Below are 18,249 nucleotides of genomic sequence, written 5' to 3'. Positions count from 1 at the left end.
CGTCAGTCTTGCCGCTGAGCGGCTCAGACGCCAGTCCCCGAGGGCTGAGCAGCAGCCAGCGGGGGCCGGAGCCGCTCTGGCAGGTGTGGGTGGTGTGTGGAGCATTCCACGCTGTGCTGTGCCACTGCGACCAACCCCTCCCTGGCCCCCCGGCGTGGCTCAACGAGGTTTCTCTCTCCAGGCTGTGCAGACTGCGGAAGATGCCAGGCAGTTCATGGAGCAAATGACTAAGGAGAAGACCGAGACCCTGGCCTCCCTGGAGGACATCAGGAACACCAATGCGAAGTCGCAGAGTGAGGTGGGTGATGGTGGTGACCAGGGCTGTGTAGGCCCGGCCTCAGCCCTGAGAGAAACCATATCCTGGGCCAGAGCGATAGCACAGCGGGGAGGGCGTTTGACTTACACGCGGCACACCCAGGTTCAAGCCCCGGCATCCCATATGGTCCCCTGAGCACCGCCAGGTGTAATTGGTCCCTGGTTCTCGCATGGCACAGGAAGGGAAATGTACCCCTGCATGACCCCTGCATGACCCCTGGGGAGGTGCTGCGCAGAGTGAGCACACAGGATACGGGGGACCTGGGGCGGCCTGGCAGGATCACTGAACAGCTGACCACTCCCAGACTGCTCGGAGGAGCAGGGAGCCTGGCAGGGACTGGACGCCCCAGTTAGCTCGCCCAGAGCCTGGGCCAGGACAGGAAGAGAAGCCACACGTGTTGACATATGCAGCGTCTCAAGGCTCTTTGATGACCGTGAGAAGGAGAGCCAGTGCCCTCTGACCTCATAGCCCCACTTTCCCGGGCTCGAGTGACTGCTGACGGCCTGGGCTGCTCCTCCCTCGCCAGGAGTGATCCCTGAGCACAGAGCCAGGGCTTAGTCCCCACCCACCAAACAAACCAAACTGACTACCCACAAAGGTTATAGATGAGCATGTATACATACACAGACAAGTACATATGTATATATGCGTGTATGCTTCAAAAGAGTCGGGGAATATCTACCACTTAAGATATCTGAGAATGGGGCCGCAGCTATAGCACATCAGGTAGGGTGTTTGCCTTGTACACGGCCAACCCAGGTTCCATCCCCGGCATCCCATATGGTCCCCGAAGCACGGGCAGGAGTAATTCCTGAGTGTAGAGCCGGGAGTCACTCCTGAGCAACGCCCGGTTGTGACCCAAAAAGCCACCCCCCCAAATTAATTGATTAAATAAAATAACAGAAGCCAAAAAGAAGGAAGCTGAGGAAGAAGGGGCTGTGCTCACCTGGCGCGTGTGAGAACCAGGAGCCAGGCACACGCTGCCGGAACCCCACCCCCACATGCTCCCAGCACAAGAGGTGATGCTTAAGGAGTGAAAGGCCCAGGGACAAGGACACATCCCTTCAGTCAAGGGGTCACGTCCTTGCCAGCACCCGAGAAGCCAGGCCCCTCCACTGCCCTTACTCTTGCTGCTCTCCCAGAACCTGGGCTTCGGGCTCCCCTAAAATTGGCAAATCTTCACTTTGCCAGAGTCGAACACCACTTTGGAGGGCCTCCTTCCCATCAGGAAGGTCCAGTCGCAAACGGAAAGGCCCACCGGCATGTGGCTGTCCCGGCCTCATTGCGCAAGCTCTAGGCACAGAGCTGGGGAGTCTGGTCCAACGGGCCACCTTCCTGCTTCGTGCTCCTGTCCAGGGAGACAGCTGGGTGGGGTCCTCTGGGGTTTGCACACTTGGCTGCAGACCCCAGGGCCCGCACCTACCACCACCAGGTTAGGATCTGGCCTGTGGCAGGAGTCAGCCTTGGGGCCTCCTTGATGTCTGTCCTTCCCAAACCCCCTTCCATACCACCCGGGCCTGCAGCACTTTATAGTTTGAGTCCTCTCCGAGGAAGGGGACCAGCTGGGTCCCAGTGCCCTGAGGAGTTCCTGCACACCCTCCCTTCCTGCACTTCTGTACTAAACAGCCAGTGGCCCTGGAGGGCACATGTGGGCTGAAGTGAACTTTGCATGTGGGCTGTGGAGGTGGACCTGCATGGGCTTGTTGGGAACTGAACATTTCCATGTTTTGTTTAGTTTTGTTTTTTTCAGCTGGAGGAAGAGAGATCTGTGTTTCTTGCCTCCAGTGTGGGAGGGCCTGGGCGCTCTCAGAGACTAGGCATCAGAACTTGCCCTGAGGGAGAAAAAGAATCAGTCTGTTTTTCTGGTTTTCTTTCTACTTTCTTTGGGGGCCACACCTGGTGATACTCCGGGCTTCCTCCTGGCTCTGCACTCAGGAATCACACCTGGCTGCTCTCCGGTCGCCCCTATGGGATGCGAGGGTCCAATCCTGTGTTGGCTGCAGGTGAGGCAAGCACCTTTACCCCTGCTATCACTCAGACCCGTATTTGATAGGGTTCAAATATAGTAACACCTACAAGGGTGATTAGAGGTCGTCCCAAAAGCCTCTATCCCTCTCGGAAACACTGGCAAGCTACCGAGAGTATTCTGCCCGCACAGAAGAACCTGGCAAGCTATCCATTGTGTATTCGATATGCCAAAACCAGTAACTACAACTGGTCTCATTCACCTAACCCTGAAGGCTTCACCAACATGGAAGCACTGAGAAGGATGAGAAAGGAGAGGCCGACAAAATCTCTCGGCCAAGCTGCCACGCGGGTCTGGAAAGCGTCCTGAAGTGTGGCGACAGCTGTGGTTGGTGGGATCAAGCAGAGAAACTCTGTCCCTGGGTCTGCCGAGCCTGGAGTCCAAGGTCTCAGAGAGTTCCGCTATCTTGTTCTGTGGGTCTTCAGTCATGTGTGAGTCTCAGCCGGAGCTGCCACGCGGGTCTGGAAAGTGTCCTGAAGTGTGGCGATGGCTGTGGTTGGTGGGATCAAGCAGAGAAGCTCTGTCCCTGGGTCTGCCGAGCCTGGAGTCAAGGTCTCAGAGAGTTCCGCTATCTTGTTCTGTGGGTCTTCAGTCATGAATGAGTCTCGGCCGGAGCTGCCACGCGGGTCCGGAAAGCGTCCTGAAGTGTGGCGAAGGCTGGGTATTGGAAGTAGTGTCGATGACCTAGGCTGCCACAATGAAGGAAGACAAAAATGATCGTCTGTACTTTCAATGCACGTACGCTAGCATCAGATGAATCCATCGAGGACCTGATGGTACAAGCACAAATGATCAAGTATGACATCATTGGTCTGACCGAGACAAGAAGGCACGAATCTCACCATGCCGTTTTCGACACTGGAGAAGAATTGTTCCTCGGAACATGCGATAAAAGAGGTGTTGGAGGCGTCGGTGTCCTTGTCAACACAAACTTGGCCAAGAGCATTGATTCATTCGAATGCCTAACAACCCGAATCAGACGTTTACATTTGAATAGATGTGGCTCACTGCCTGCGGTTTCTATCTTTGTTGGCTCCGCACCAACATCTCATTATGATGAAAGAGAAATTGAGAAGTTCTACATGGAGCTAGAGAAGTTCTATAAAGAAGACCACACCTTCTACAAGATCATTGTGGGTGATTTTAATGCCAAGATAGGACCGAGAAGATCAGCTGAAGAACTTCACATCAGGACCCATGGCCTAGAATGGAACCAACAGGGTGAGAGACTGTCTGAGTTCATCATGTCGACCAAGACCATTCATGGTAACTCACAGTTCCAGAAGGCAGAATCTAAACGATGGACATGGGAGTCTCCCGGTGGACGATTCCACAACGAAATAGACCACATCATATTCAATCGAAGGTTTTGCCTGACTGATGTCGCTGTTGTCCCAAAATTTCGAACGGGATCGGACCACCGTCTCCTTTGTGCAAAATTCTACTTCACAGAGCAGGGAGAAAGGGCTGCAAAGTTCAAAAAGAGAACTCCCAGAATGACCACCAACTGGGAACTCTTTGGTACTATTGCGGCAACATGGGGAGATGCCATTGTTGACAACATTGACGAGGAATATGATCGACTGGTTCAGCACCTCCATGAATGTGCGAGGAACGCCAAGAGAGAGATAGCCACAAAAAATCGCCTATCTTCGAAAACTCTTGAACCAATTCGCCAGCATGGTGTGGCGCATGGCTCAGGCAACTGCAAGCTAACGTCCAAGCTCGCAAAGTAGTGCAGAGATGCGATCAAGGAAGACCTCAATGAGAGAAGAGCAGAAGTACTGGTAGATGCGGCAGAAGCCGGGAAAAGTATTTGTAACGCCCGCCTGTCCTTCGCCAACTGCAAGACCAAGATGACTGCCCTCCGACGTCCTGATGGATCCATCACATCCTCCAGAACGGCAATGGAGAAGATTATCCATGACTTCTACTCAAATCTCTTCGATAGCCATGTCCACTTGCTGACATACCAAATTCCACAGGATGGATATGTCGTTCCCAAGGTTCTCCCTTCCGAAATCCGACACGCCATTTCGTCGGTAAAGAAACAAACAGCACCCGGCCCAGACAAGGTCAGACCTGAACACCTGAAGAACCTGCCGTCAGTACTCATCAATACACTGGCTCGGCTCTTCACTCGCTACCTGTCTGAATGCAAGGTTCCGTCCCAATGGAAAACCAGCAGGACCGTACTACTGTTCAAGAAGGGAGACATCCATGACATTGGCATCTATCGCCCGATCTGCCTATTGTCTGTCATCTACAAGTTGTTCACTCGAGTCATCCTAAATAGGATTGGCAGAACACTAGATGAAGGACAACCATGCGAGCAAGCTGGGTTCCGCAAAGGATTCAGCACCATCGACCACATACACACGATAACCAAGCTCATTGAGGTTTCTCAGGAGTTCAAGATGCCGCTCTGTTTAACGTTCATTGATTTAAAGAAGGCCTTTGATTCTGTTGAGATGGAAGCGGTCATTGAAGCCCTAGCCAATCAGGGCATTCAAGCCCAATACATCAGGATCCTCCGTGAGCTGTATTGCGGATTCACTACCAGGATCTCACCATTCTACAAAGAAGTGATCGTTGATGTCAAGAGAGGGGTGCGGCAGGGTGATACCATTTCACCGAAACTCTTCAGTGCCACCCTTGAGAACATCATGCGACGACTGGAATGGGAAGGAATGGGAGTGAAGATAGATGGTCGGCAACTACACCACCTCCGCTTTGCTGATGACATTGTTTTAATAACACCAAACATCAGCCAAGCGGCACAAATGCTGGCCGACTTTGACCGTGAGTGTGGAAAGGTAGGACTACAGCTGAATCTTACGAAGCAATGTTTATGAGAAACAGCCTTGTTCCTGACGCCCCATTCGCTCTCAATGGAACGACCATCTCCGAATGCAACAGCTATGTGTACCTAGGTCGAGAGGTCAACATGACAAATGACCTGTCACCCGAGCTGCGCAGGAGGAAGAGAGTGGCTTGGAACGCCTTCAAGAACGTCGAAGAAATAGCTAAGAGGACGAAGAACCTCCGGCTCCGGGCACATCTCTTTGATTCCACTGTTCTTCCTGCATTAACATATGCCTCAGAGACCTGGGCCCTACGCAAACAAGATGAGAATGCTATTCAGGTCTCCCAAAGAAGAATAGAAAGAGCTATGCTTGGAATATCACATTTCACTCAAATGAGAGAACGAATCCGGAGTTCTGACATCCGTCGACGATCAAGGATCAGGGACGCTGTCTCATTTGCCAAGGTGTCGAAAATCAGATGGGCTGGTCACGTAATGAGATTTAAAGACGACCGCTGGACTAGAGCTGTTACCGACTGGATTCCACAGGATGTCTAAAGACCGCGTGGCCGCCTACCTACCAGATGGTCAGACTTCTTCGTCAAGATCATGAACGATCGGTTTGAGGCCCTTCATGTTCCCGAAGCGAACAGATGCCATTGGGCTACACTAGCACGCGACAGGGACAAATGAAGACGTTACTGGCGCCCGCTCGAGCAAATCGACTACTAATGGGAAGTCAAGTGATTTAAGTGGTAAGTGATCACTCAGACACAAACCCACCAGTTTTTAAGTGAAACATGAATGTTTGTGCCTACAGTCATGCTTGCTTTGGTAAAGTGGGATTTTTTTTTCCCGCCATCGATTTTAAAGAAGTGAGTCTGTCTTTGTAGGAGAGGGAAGGCCCCTCTTGACTCCCTGCTCTGAGAGGAATCGAGGGGGCCCAGCATCTCCTACTGGGGTCTTCTCTGGGGCACCCGGGAGATTGCGCTCAGGAAGGGAAAGGGGAGCTCTGGCTGCCTCAAACCCTGGGGCGGGGACTGGAACCGGGGCCCAGCCTCCTCTGTGGCGAGCTCAGATGGCTCCCGCAGATGGCTCACCGTCTCACGCTCTCCTTTAACACAGATTGATTTCCTGAATTCCGTGATTGTGGACCTCCAAAGGAAGAATCAGGACCTCAAGGTGAAAGTGGAGATGATGTCCGAGGCGGCTCTCGACGGGAACGCGGACGACCTCAACAATTACGACAATAAGAATTTCGACCCGGCCACCCCATTCTCTGCACTGTGCAGAAATATCCAGCAATTGATGGATGAGATAACAATCTACTTGTGAAACACCTAAAATAACCAATTTACTGTTTTTACCAGTTTTACTTTTTTTTCACTGTGCTTTTAGATGAATGTATGTTGAGAAATTCAACATTAATAATTTTGGATTTTCTTATCACAAAAAAATTAAATGAAAGCCCTCAACCATCAGAAGTTTATCATCCAGTTTGAATCTATTTTTCTTCACTTGCATGTTTTCTAGTTCTGTAAAAAGTGATAAATAATGTACCACCCAGGCTACATGTATAATAAGAACTTATATCATTGTATATATGCTTTTGATGTATTTTCCTCTGGAGATTATGAACTGTCTGACAAGTGAAAGATCTGTATCAATTGAAATTTTTAGTAATAACCATTATTGAAATTGTTTCACAAACTATGTAAAGCAGTATTAAAATCTGAGCAAACAAGTGTCCTATATCTACTTTAATAAAATTATTTCTTTTTTGCCAGTGATAACTGATTATTCTCAGGCTTATTTAGGAAAGATTTTTGGCTAGCAATCAAGAACTATAGAGTCAAATAAGTCACGCAGTTTCTGCAATGGAATTCTGATACACCAATTTCTTTTTGTTTCTTTATGTTTGTGCCACACCTGGTGATGTCTTAGGGCCTCTTCATGGCTCTGCACTCAGGAATCACTCCTGACAGTGCTTGGGCAGAGTATATGGAATGTCAGGGATTCAAGCCAGATTGGCCACCTGCAAAGCAAATGCCCTACCAGCTGCACTATTGCTCTGGTCCTGTATACCATTTTCTTAAAGGCGTTTATCTTGGGCTAAAGAGATAGTACAGTGAGTAGGGTACTTGCATGTGGCTGATCTGGGTTCAATCGCAGGAATCCCATCCAGTCATCTGTGCCCTGGCAGGAGCAAACTCTAAGTGCAGAGGCAGGAGTAAACCCTAAGAAGCACTGGGTTGGGAGTATGGTGCCACCAGCAGGTCAGTGTTTACCTGTGAGGCCAGTGCATCAGCAGGCAGATGATGCCTTCAGACTTCTAGGTACCCTCAAATTGCTGCCGTGCCTTTGGCCAGACCCCAAAAGCTTGGGGCAGAGTTTACCAAGAAAGTAAACAGGCAAAAGTTAGGTATGTGGGAGACACACCCACAAGCCACCTCCAGTTCAGCTATATAATTGGAGCCATGGTCTCTCTGGTTCCTGATTGAACTGCTTAATGGCCATGATCCCAGAGACTCAGAAACAAATCTCGAAACCCAACGGTTTTTGGCAGAGATGTGTCCAGTCCCTGCAGTAAGTTAGAGGCGCTGGGACACCCCAGGTGGGAATAGATTTCGTGCCTTGGCCTGTTCCCCCTGGCAGCCCGCTGGCCGCCATCCTCCAGAGGCCACTGGACAATCAGGTTTGGGCCCACAGTGACCAGACACGTAGGGCCTCACGGGATGGGGGTGGAGCTTTCCCTTTCCTCCCCAACGAGACCCCCAAGTCGTCACCCACAAACGGCCTCTCTAGCTTCCGAACAAGCTGTTTAACAGCCATGATCCCAGAGACTCAGAAACCAATCTCGAAACTCAGCAACTTTTGGCAGAAATGCGTCCGGATCGCACAATAGGTTACTGTTGCTGGGCCACCTGGGGGGCGGGGGGGAAAGGGTGCTGTCCCTCCGCCTGCTCCCCCTTGGGGGCTCAGTGGCCACCATCCACCAGAGGCCATTGGACAGTCAGGTTTGGGCCCACAGTGATGAGACACGTGGGGCCTCATGGGATGGGGGTGGAGCCGGCCTTTTCCTCCCCGTCTCAACGAGACCTCAAGTCGCCACCCATGAATGGCCTCTCTGGCTCCTGATTAAGGTGCTTAATGACTATGATCCCAGAGACTCAGACACAAATCTCGGAATCCAGTGGCTTTTGGCAAAAATGCATCTGGACCCTGCAGTAGGTTACTGTCGCTGGGCCATTCCACGGAGGAAAGGGTACTGTCCCTCCACCTGCTCCCCCTTGGTGGCTCGGTGGCCGCCATCCTCCAGAGGCCATTGGACAGTCAGGTTTGGGCCCTCAGTGATGAGACATGTGGGGCCTCACGGGATGGGGGTGGGACCAGCCCTTTCCTCTCCGTCCCAGCAAGACCCCTAGTCGCCACTCACTAACGGCCTTTCTGGCTCTCGATCAACCTGCTTGACGGCCATGATCCCACAGACTCAGGAACAAATCTTGGAACCCAGCAGGTTTGGGGAAGAAATCCCTCCAGGTGTAATTGTTAAAATTTTGGAATTTCAAAATCGCGCAGCCACTACTACAGCCACGCGACATCAGATGTTATTCATAACCAGGAATAAAAAACAAATTGTCTACTGTTCCCTTTTCAGCAGATCTGAGTGTTGGGGTAAAATCCCAAATAATAATGGTGGGTCCAGTGTCAAAACATTGAATGTAATCAAAGTAGAGAGAGCGTAATGTGGAAATCATCTCTCCACAGGTAGGGGAAGGGTGTGGGATGGGGGTATACTGGCGTTTTTGGTGGTGGAGAATGGGCACTGGTGAAGGTACGGGTCTTTCATTGTATGACCAAGACTTAAACCCGAAAGCTTTGTAAATGCTCTCATGGTGTTTCAATAAATAAAATTATAAAAAATGAAAAAAAAAAAGAACCACTGGTGAGGTTTAAAGGTAAAAAAAAAAAACAGAACAGGGGCCTGGAGAGATAGCACAGCGGGTAGGGTGTTTGCCTTGCACGCAGTGGACCCGGGTCCAATTCCTAGCATCCCACCTGGTTCCCTGAGCACCACCAGGAGTAACTCTTGAGTGCAGAGCCAGGAGTAACCCCTGTGCATCGCCAGGTGTGACCCAAAAAGCAAAAAAAAAAAAAAACCCACTCAAAACAAATAAAACCTTTATTGTATTGTTGCAAAGCTTCCTAACCAAGGTAGCCTAAAATGAATACCTTCAGTGGTTCTCCATAGCTATTTCACAAGACGTAACTAAAGGGACACCATGCAGTACAAACACCATCAATCCATAAAGTCTGGGAAAGAAACTGGAAGTTGCTATATTATTAACCCAAAATGAAGAGATCCAAAGATGCTTATAAGCACCAACTCCTGTACGTTTGACGCACGTGTCCTCAGGTTGATTTTTCTGGAGAAAGAGCTTGAGCAAGACCGTTACTTTTAGCTTACATAATACCCAATAGCAGTCCTTGACTTTAGAATCTATGGTAGTTTATTCAAACGGTCTATACATGAATCATGGTTACTTTGCAGGATATCCAAATATGACATCGTACTGTGAATATTCTGTAATACGAGGTTGTACGTCAGTAAACTCTAGATTGGAGAGAGAGCCCTGGGGCAAGGCTGATGCCTAGCAAGCAGCAAGCCCAGATTCTTTTCCCTGGCACTTGATATGGTCCCCAGTATCCCCTCCAGGAGTGATGCCTGAGCAGACCTAGGAGGAGCCTCAGCACTGCTGGACATGGTTCCCAAGTCCCTTCACAAATATAAGTAAGCACCCATTTTGTGAAATATAGTATATATGGCCAGGGTCCCCCTGTTGTCCATCGATTTGCTTGAGCGGGCCCAGTAACATCTCCAACAAGTCAGACTTGTTGTTACTGTGTTTGGCATATTGAATACGTCACGGGTAGCTTGCCAGGCTTTGCTGTGCGGGTGAGACACTCTTGGTAGCTTGCCGGGCTCTCCAAGAGGGGCGGAGCGTGCAAGGCAAACGCCCTACCCGCTGTGCTATTGCTCCAGCCCATAATATACATCAGGATCAGGATCAGGATCATCCTGTTGTTTGTCGATTTCCCTGAGCAGGCACCAGTAACGTCTCCTACCTAGCCCTGAGATTTTAAAAGAGCCATTTCAATGCTCTTTCAGGGTTAGGAGAATGAGCCCCACCATTGTTACTGGTATTTGGCATATTGCGTACGACACGGGAAGTTTGCCAGACTCTGCCATGTGGGCAGGATACTTTCGGTTAGCCTGCCGGGTTCTCCAAAGTAAGAACGAGATAATAAATGTCATTATTCCGGGAGCTGGGTTTTATAGTCTCTGGGTTTTGGCCGTTGATGGGACCAACCTGGCGCTGGCGGCAGCTGGTGGGTGTGACGCCTACCTACTGGAAGATGGAGAAGGGGTCTGGGTGGAATAGGCCCAGTCCCGATCCAAGCAGACTTGGAGACCTCAGCCCCGGGACCCGCATGCCTGGGTTCCTCTGCCAGTTCTTTCATGCATGAGGCCCGTCCGGACGTGTGGAGAGTGGGCCCAGCATGGCCGTGGCTGGCTCCAGAGATCCTCAGCTGCTATGGCTCTGCTTGGGGCGGGGCGGGGGGAGAGAAACTCAACCCTCCCCCCTCCAAGGGGCCCAGGTGAGGAGAGCCAGGCGCAGGGGCAGGAGACTCTGTTCAGACAAGAGCTGGATAATCAAGAGCAGGCCAGGGCCACCCTGCCAGCGAGAAGGGCGCCCTCCCGTGGCAGCTATAGAGAACTGCAAGTCAGACACCAGCTGGACAATTAAGAGCAGGCCAGCGCCACCCCCGCCAGCGAGAAGGCCGCCCTCCCGTGGCAGTTCGGCAGAACTGCAGCTCACACAAGAGCTGGATAACCAAGGTCTGGCCAGATCACCCCCGCCGGCAAGAAGCGCGCCCTCCTGTGGCATCGTGGGAGAACTGCAGCTCAGACACAGGCTAGAGAATCAACATCAGGCCAGGGCCACCCTGCCAGCGAGAACCGCGCCCTCCCGTGGCAGCTTTGGAAAACTGCAACTCAGACACCAGCTGGAAAATTAAGAGCAGGCCAGGGTCAACCCCGCCAGCGAGAAGGGCGCCCTCCCGTGGCAGTTCGGCAGAACTGCAGCTCAGACAAGAGCTGGATAACCAAGGTCTGGCCAGATCACCCCCGCCGGCGAGAAGCGCGCCCTCCCGTGGCAGCTTTGGAGAACTGCAAGTCAGACACCAGCTGGAAAATTAAGAGCAGGCCAGGGCCAACCCCGCCAGCGAGAAGGGCGCCCCCCCGTGGCAGTTCGGCAGAACTGCAGCTCAGACAAGAGCTGGATAACCAAGGTCTGGCCAGATCACCCCCGCCGGCGAGAAGCGCGCCCTCCTGTGGCAGCTTGGGAGAACTGCAGCTTAGTCAAAGGCTGGAGAGTCAAAATCTGGCCAGCCACCCCTGCCTTTGCCCCCACATGACCCTGTCTGCCTTGTTTCATTCAGCCCCCCGTGATCTCTTTATCACTCCCTCATATTTCTCTAAATTTCTTTCAATAAAACATTTTACCGAAGAATTTTATTGAAAATCTTTCTTCGATAAAAAGACATCAGAATCCTTGCATTAGATTGCCGACGTTGCCAGTATCATGCCATGTTTACCATACGGCCACCAAATTGCATCAAATTTGCTACAATGTCGCCAAGCCCACCAAATTCGTGCCACAGCAAACCAACACGGGAGCACCCCCAAAAAAACAGCAGTGCAAACGTTACCAAATTCACCATAACAACACCAGAGTCACCATGTTTGTGCCACAGTGTACCAAATTCACCAGATCTGTGTCACAGCCGGCCAAAATCGGAAATATAAAACAGCAGTGCCAAACCTCACCAAATTTTCCCACAGTGTGCGAAATTCACCAGATTTGTGCCACATTCAACCAAAACAGAAATAGCAAAATAGCGGTACCAAACATCACCAAATTTTCCATAACATCACCAAACTTGCCAGATTTGTGCCACAGTCAATCAAAACAGAAATAGCAAAAAATAGCGATGCCAAAATTCACTGAATGTACCAGATCACCAAATTAACCAGAATTGTGCCACAGTCAACCAAAACAAATACAAAAAACAGCAGAGACATACTTCACCAAATTTGCCATAGCATTGCCAATGTCACCGGATTTGTTCCACAGTCAACCAAAACGGAAATACCCCATAATAGCCAGGCCAAAAGTCAATAACTTGCCACATCATCGCCAAATTCGCCATATCGTCACAGGGAGTCATCAAACTTGTGCATGACTTCATTTCATGCCCGACATCATGATTACCACCACTACCAAAATGACCATGACCAGCCTAAGACCATGATCACCAGATCACCAGCATGATCTGATCGGCAGAGTGTCCCGCCAGCTCTGTCCGCATCACAATGTCGCCATCATCACCGCAACTACATCCCCAACAATGCTGCCATTTTCACCACCAAAGCATCATCACCACAGCACCATGCGACAGCTATTCCTGCCCCCATCACCACCGCCACAATCGTTGGCATTGCCATCACTGCCTTAATAACTGTCACCGTTGTTGTTCCACCAACTCAGTCTATCCTGGTGCCCCCCATGAGTGTGACTGATGTGCTGGGGGGGTGCCTCCCTCCATGACGAGTGCCGCTGTGCCGGGATGGGTGCCTGTGTGTCTGGGACGTCCCTGCCCCCTGCCAGGCATGGGCACTCTGAACTGAGGGGTGCGGGCAAAGGTCCATTTTCTTGCTCTCGGGGGCCCCTAAATGGGGCAGCTGCAGGGAGCCAGTTTCTCTGATGATTACTGATGACAGTCCGGTGCTTGCTGGGCTCCAGAACTCTGGGGAGAGAGACACACACACACAGTGAGAGATCACTCACAGGCATTTTGCTGACAGCTGCATCCCCTGAGCAGAAATGATAATAATATACATATCCAAGGCTAGGACAATGGGGCCAGGAGGACTGGTCAATGGTTGGAAGCTACCACAAGTGTAGGGGACAGAGGATAGTTAGGATAGAGTAGGGACCTGTCTGGCACTAATGCTTGGAAATGTTTGGAAATCACTTTGGACAGGAACTGGGTGTTGAAAGTAGGTAAAGAGATATACATAATAACCTTTCAATATCTGTACTGTAAACCGAAAGGCGCGTGTCAGAGAGAGGGGTAGAGAGAGAGCACTGCAGAAAGGAGGAGGGAGAGAGAGGTGCCTTGCCTGCCTGGGGGAATAGGGAGACTGGGAACATTGGTGGTGAGCAATGTACACTGGTGAAGGGACAGGTGTTGGAACATGATATGACTGAAATCCAATCATGATCAACTCTGTGTATTTCACTAGGATTGAAAAAATTCACAAAGAAAATAACATTTCTAAAAAGACAAAACAAATTTAAGTCGATCTTGAAATTTTGAGCGAGCAGCAGTGCAGTGGGCTGGTGAGCAGTGCTAGCAGAGCCTCACCTGGCAGCTGTGGTGGGAGTCAGCTCCCTCACTCCAGAAGCTTCCGAAGCTTGGCGCCCTCTCCCTGGCCCAAACTGAGCCTTACTCATCAGTGTTCTTTGGGGGGCTGCAGGGGCTGAAGCATATGAAGCATATCCCTCCTGCAAGGCAAATGCCTTAATCCCTGTGCTATTGTAAGGCCAGAGATAGGAATGTAAGGGCCGCCCGGGCTAATACTCATGAAAGACTTAAGTGGTAGGAAAGAGTTCACCAGAAAATTGGAAAAGCCGCGAAAGTTGGAGCTGCAAAAGCTGGCTCAAAAGAGTCATCATGTAGCTCCCACCTACACCCTGCTATGACCGTGTGGTTGGGCCTGATATGGGGACACGTGCTCAGATGTTCCGAAGAAGTTCATCTTGTGCAAGTGTCGTGCTGTTCTTGGTAAAGCTGCAGATTGCTGTACTGTCAGATTCCTTTTTTACTCTTGGTTATAAAAACCCACTGTACTTTGGCTCGGGGCTCGCTGCCTCTGTCCTGTTTTCGGGACATGTAGTGAGCCCCAGCATGCTTGGACAATAAACCCTGTGCGTGTTGCATGAGAACGTCTCTTGGAGTCTCCTTCACGCGCAGCGAGCATCTCAACCCTAACATTTGGAGGTCCCACCGAGATCTGCTCTGCTGCCCCAGTCGTCTCCAACGGGCTCTTCTCGGGGTAAGTAAGGCGCCCAAAAACTGGGGATCGCAAACGCGTAAGGTCAGCTCCTGACTGGCATTGTGACTGTCCGTGCGAGGCGTGAGCCTTCTGGGACTGGGGCTGACAGACGTGTCCGGGTGCCAGATGTCACGCCCCCGGGGGACACCCTGGTGGTGTAGTAAAGGAACTTGGGAAGCCTGGATGTCTCCTAGGAGGCGGGTTCTGCGACTTTGTTGCCAGCAAAGTCAGGGAGGCTGCTAATGGTTTAGTTAAACATGAGTTTCTAGAGTGATAAAATGGGTTCATCTCAGATGTCAGCTTGCTGTAATAGTTTCTGAGAATGGAGAATTTCATGGAAAATGTGGGAAATTTTACTAAATATACTGTGAGTCAGCCTGTCCAGTGCATGAAAGTACATGTACTATTTTGATAACTTTATTTCATGCAAAGCCTTGTCACCAGCCCTGATCTCCAGAGAGCTTTGTACACGAGTGTGAAATCCTTAATGTTGCATGATAATCGATGAGTGTTTTAATCTTTTTCCTGGAAATCAGAATTTTAAGACGTCTTCTGGTTAACTTCCAATGTGAAGTGATCTTTTGCCCAGTGAATATACCTTGTAAGAGCTTTAATTGTGAGCATTTTTAAGACTTTTTGAATAGCTATAGAACTGATCTAATGCTTTTGAAATAGCACTGCAGAGTACAGTTTTGTTATGTTAAATGAGATTATTGGTAGCTGTGTCCCAACTTGGGAGATCATGTTGTACTAAGATCAGTAAAATAAGAGTTCAAACTTGTGGGATGACAGGAATATAGATGTATGTCTTAAGTCCGAAAGATAATGGATGGCGTTATCGTCAGTGGGAAAAAGGAAAGGGATCCTGTTAAAGTGAAGATGGTTTTTTACAGGATAGAATGAATGTTAAGGAATGTGCAGAAGGTTAGAGGTTGTGTTTGAAGAAAAGGAACTGATCAAACTGTATTGTTATAAGAAACTTTAAATTACACCTGCAGAATTGTTCTAGTGCTTTTTTGGTAAGCGCTATGGAAAAGATATTGGACAGATTGTCCAGACTCCTGGTACAGTGCTCTTAGAAAATGGAAGTCAAGGTTTAACCATGATGTTAAATTGTATCCTTTATCGCTACAGATTTAAGCTTCTTTTGACTAGGACCCACAGCAAATGGGTGTATTGCACCTCACCGTGAGTAAGGTGAAATGCTTACTCTTGTCTTCTTTTATACCTTCAGTATGTTCTTTAATGCTCCATGGCACTATGTTGGTTTGTATAAATTTAGGTAAGTCTTTCCTGTCTGTAATACGGTCTACCCCTCATGCAGATAGGAAAAACCAGCTATGGGACCCCAAAGCCCTCTTCCAGGGAAACAGTCAGGGGATCTGTCTAAATGACAGGAGCAGGGACTTAACAGGTACTGTTGCAAGTACCCTACAAACCTCAGGGCAACCCTAGAGGCAGGCCGGCTCAAGGAAAGACTGGAAATTATCATTGCCATGGAGGAGTCTAGGTGAACTCAGTCTGGGCCTGCTCTCCGCGTCAAGGAAATAACGTGGAAACCAGGATTTCTCCCAGCCCTGAAGAAGGCCCGATGTCCTCTAGCACTTGTGGCTTGCACGGTAGAAGTCAGAGCTGAGAAGAGACCAAAGGAATTTGCCATAAGGACTGGTCAGCAGGAGCAGCTGCCGGGGTCTGTTTGGCCGTGTTCGTGTAGGTGTCGCCACACATCCCCTGTCATGAACAGCCTGACAGGGGATTGTGCAATGTTCCAGGCTTGTGTCAGGAACACGTCAAGAAAGCTGCCCTCTCCTCCTGCCTCAGAGCTCATGGCTCAGGCAAGTTGGATAGTCCTGACCAAAGAATGGGGCTCTGGGACTGGAGCGACATTCCAGCGTGGAGAGCATTTGCCTTGCACACCGGCAACTTGGGTTCGATCCTCGGCATCACATATGGTCCCCTTGAGCACTTCAGGAGTAATTCCTGAGTGCAGAACCAGGAGGAACCCCTGAGATCTCCCGGTATAACCCCTCCCCAAAATCAGAATCTGCTCATCCTCCTTAAACCCCTTCACTTTGAATAAACATTCAAAATCAGGTTTTCTAAGTGTGTGTTAGATTTAGAGCAGGAACTCTTAAGGAACTCTTAAAATAATCTTATGGTGGCATCAGTTACCAAATAAGTTTGTTTTGCTTTGCTTTGGGGACGCAGTGCTCTGCAGTCATTCCTGCCTCCAGAGACCAGGCAGTGGTGGGGACCAGCCCAGCTCTCCTGTCTGTGAAGTGTAGACCCCAGGCCAGCCCCCAAACACATGCCATAGGAAAGTCAAGATTCCTGACCCACGGGGTCGTATCAGAGATTTCCTTTCCACTAAAACCCTCTTATTTCCACCTAAAGAGGATCCTATTTCCTAGCGAGGTGTTACTCATGCAATAGCTTAACTGCACAGAAGTCCACCCTTTCTGGTGTACGTCCAGCCCTTGGGTGTTGATGGGCAGAGTGAAGGGGGATCCCTGTGGAAATTTCCTTCTAGTCAGCCTTGGCTAGCCCTGGATGACGCCATACCCCATTCAGGCCTTCGCCTTTCTTTCTTTGCTATGTCCCAGGAAAATAAGATCCTCCTGGAGACTGTTCTGCTCCAGGAGGCCGTGGAGAACTACAACCTGCAGCCCCACGAGCAGTTTCTCACCTGGTTCGAGGACCTGGAGCTGATCACAGAGGAGGAAAGGTGGGAGGGACAGGCCTGATCGGGGGAGGGTCCAGGCTCCAGTTCTGGGATAGTCTGCGTCGTGTCCATGGACGTGATTTGCTGCCTGGACCCTTCTGGTCTCCTGAGCCTGGCAGAGACCGTGTTAGTGTGGCTTTGGTCGCCAAGCACTGCCTCTCTGTCCCCAGCCGCGTCCTGTCCTTCGAGCGGGAGCCCCCGACTCAGCCATCCAACCTACGGCACCGCCGGGAACGAGCTTCAGACGAAGCCAACGTCTACAGTGGACTTGACATCCCCTTCACTTTCTTTTTGTTCTTAAAGAACCTCAACCCTGATATTTCCTATTAACACTAACTTAGTTTAGAATTAAAACAATTGATAGAAAGAATGTGTCCTATTGCAATTTCTTAGTGTCACAATTTTTCTCCCTGGCCTTCCCCACACACTCGGCACCCACACCAGCAGCAGCTGTTTATGGTCCTGCGGCCTGGGGTGTGGAGATTCTTATCCAGTCCTTCTGGATTCGTTTGGGGTGGAGCCATAGCACAGTGGATAGGGCGTTTGCCTTGCATGTGGCCGACCCAGGTTCGATATGTGTGTCCCTCTTGCAAAGCCCAGCAAGCTACCGAGAGTATCTCGCCCGCACTGCAGAGCCTGGCAAGCTCCCCCTGGCGTATTCAATATGCCCAAACCAGTAAGAACAAGTTTTCAAAGGAGACATTACTGGCACGTGCTGGAGCAAATCGAAGAACAATGGGAGGACAATGCTACAGTGCTCTCCATAATAAACTCCTTGCTTTTCTGAAACTTTCTTTCGACACAGGAATCTTAGGTGGACCCCACTGTCGGGAAAGGCTCTGCTTCTTCTGTGTGTGTCCCCTGCACACCAGGGCTTGTCTCATTGTTGGGGAAGCTCTTGCACTTTTTGGGAATATCTGCGGGATACCTTCTGGTAGATCCTCGAGCGGGGAAGATGCAATCTCTGCAGCCTCGTCCTCTCGTGGAGTTTTTTAGCAGGAAATATCTGGCTTCCCTGGCCAGGAGTGATGAAAAACACACACACAAAAAACATAAAAAGTAAAGAAATAAAAATTGTTTTGTGCCACACCCAGCACTATTCAAGGCTTATCCCACTGTTCTGACGAGTCACTCCTGGCAGAGCATGGGGCATGAAAGGTGTCGGGGCCAAACAGTGGTCAGTCTGTCGTGTGCA

At 50.3% G+C, this 18,249-nt stretch overlaps 1 pseudogene; it reads left to right on the top strand.

Moving 5' to 3' along the window:
* The window catches only part of LOC130042591 (CAP-Gly domain-containing linker protein 1-like), a 74,388-nt pseudogene extending 57,004 nt beyond the window's left edge, over window positions 1–17,384 (top strand).
* The last annotated feature ends 865 nt before the right edge of the window (window positions 17,385–18,249 follow it).

Source organism: Sorex fumeus, unplaced genomic scaffold (genome assembly GCF_029834395.1).
Source record: "Sorex fumeus unplaced genomic scaffold, SorFum_2.1 ptg000105l, whole genome shotgun sequence".
Classification (NCBI taxonomy): domain Eukaryota; kingdom Metazoa; phylum Chordata; class Mammalia; order Eulipotyphla; family Soricidae; genus Sorex; species Sorex fumeus.
Note: the sequence above shows the minus strand (reverse complement) of the source record. Positions and strands in the feature narration are given on the sequence as shown.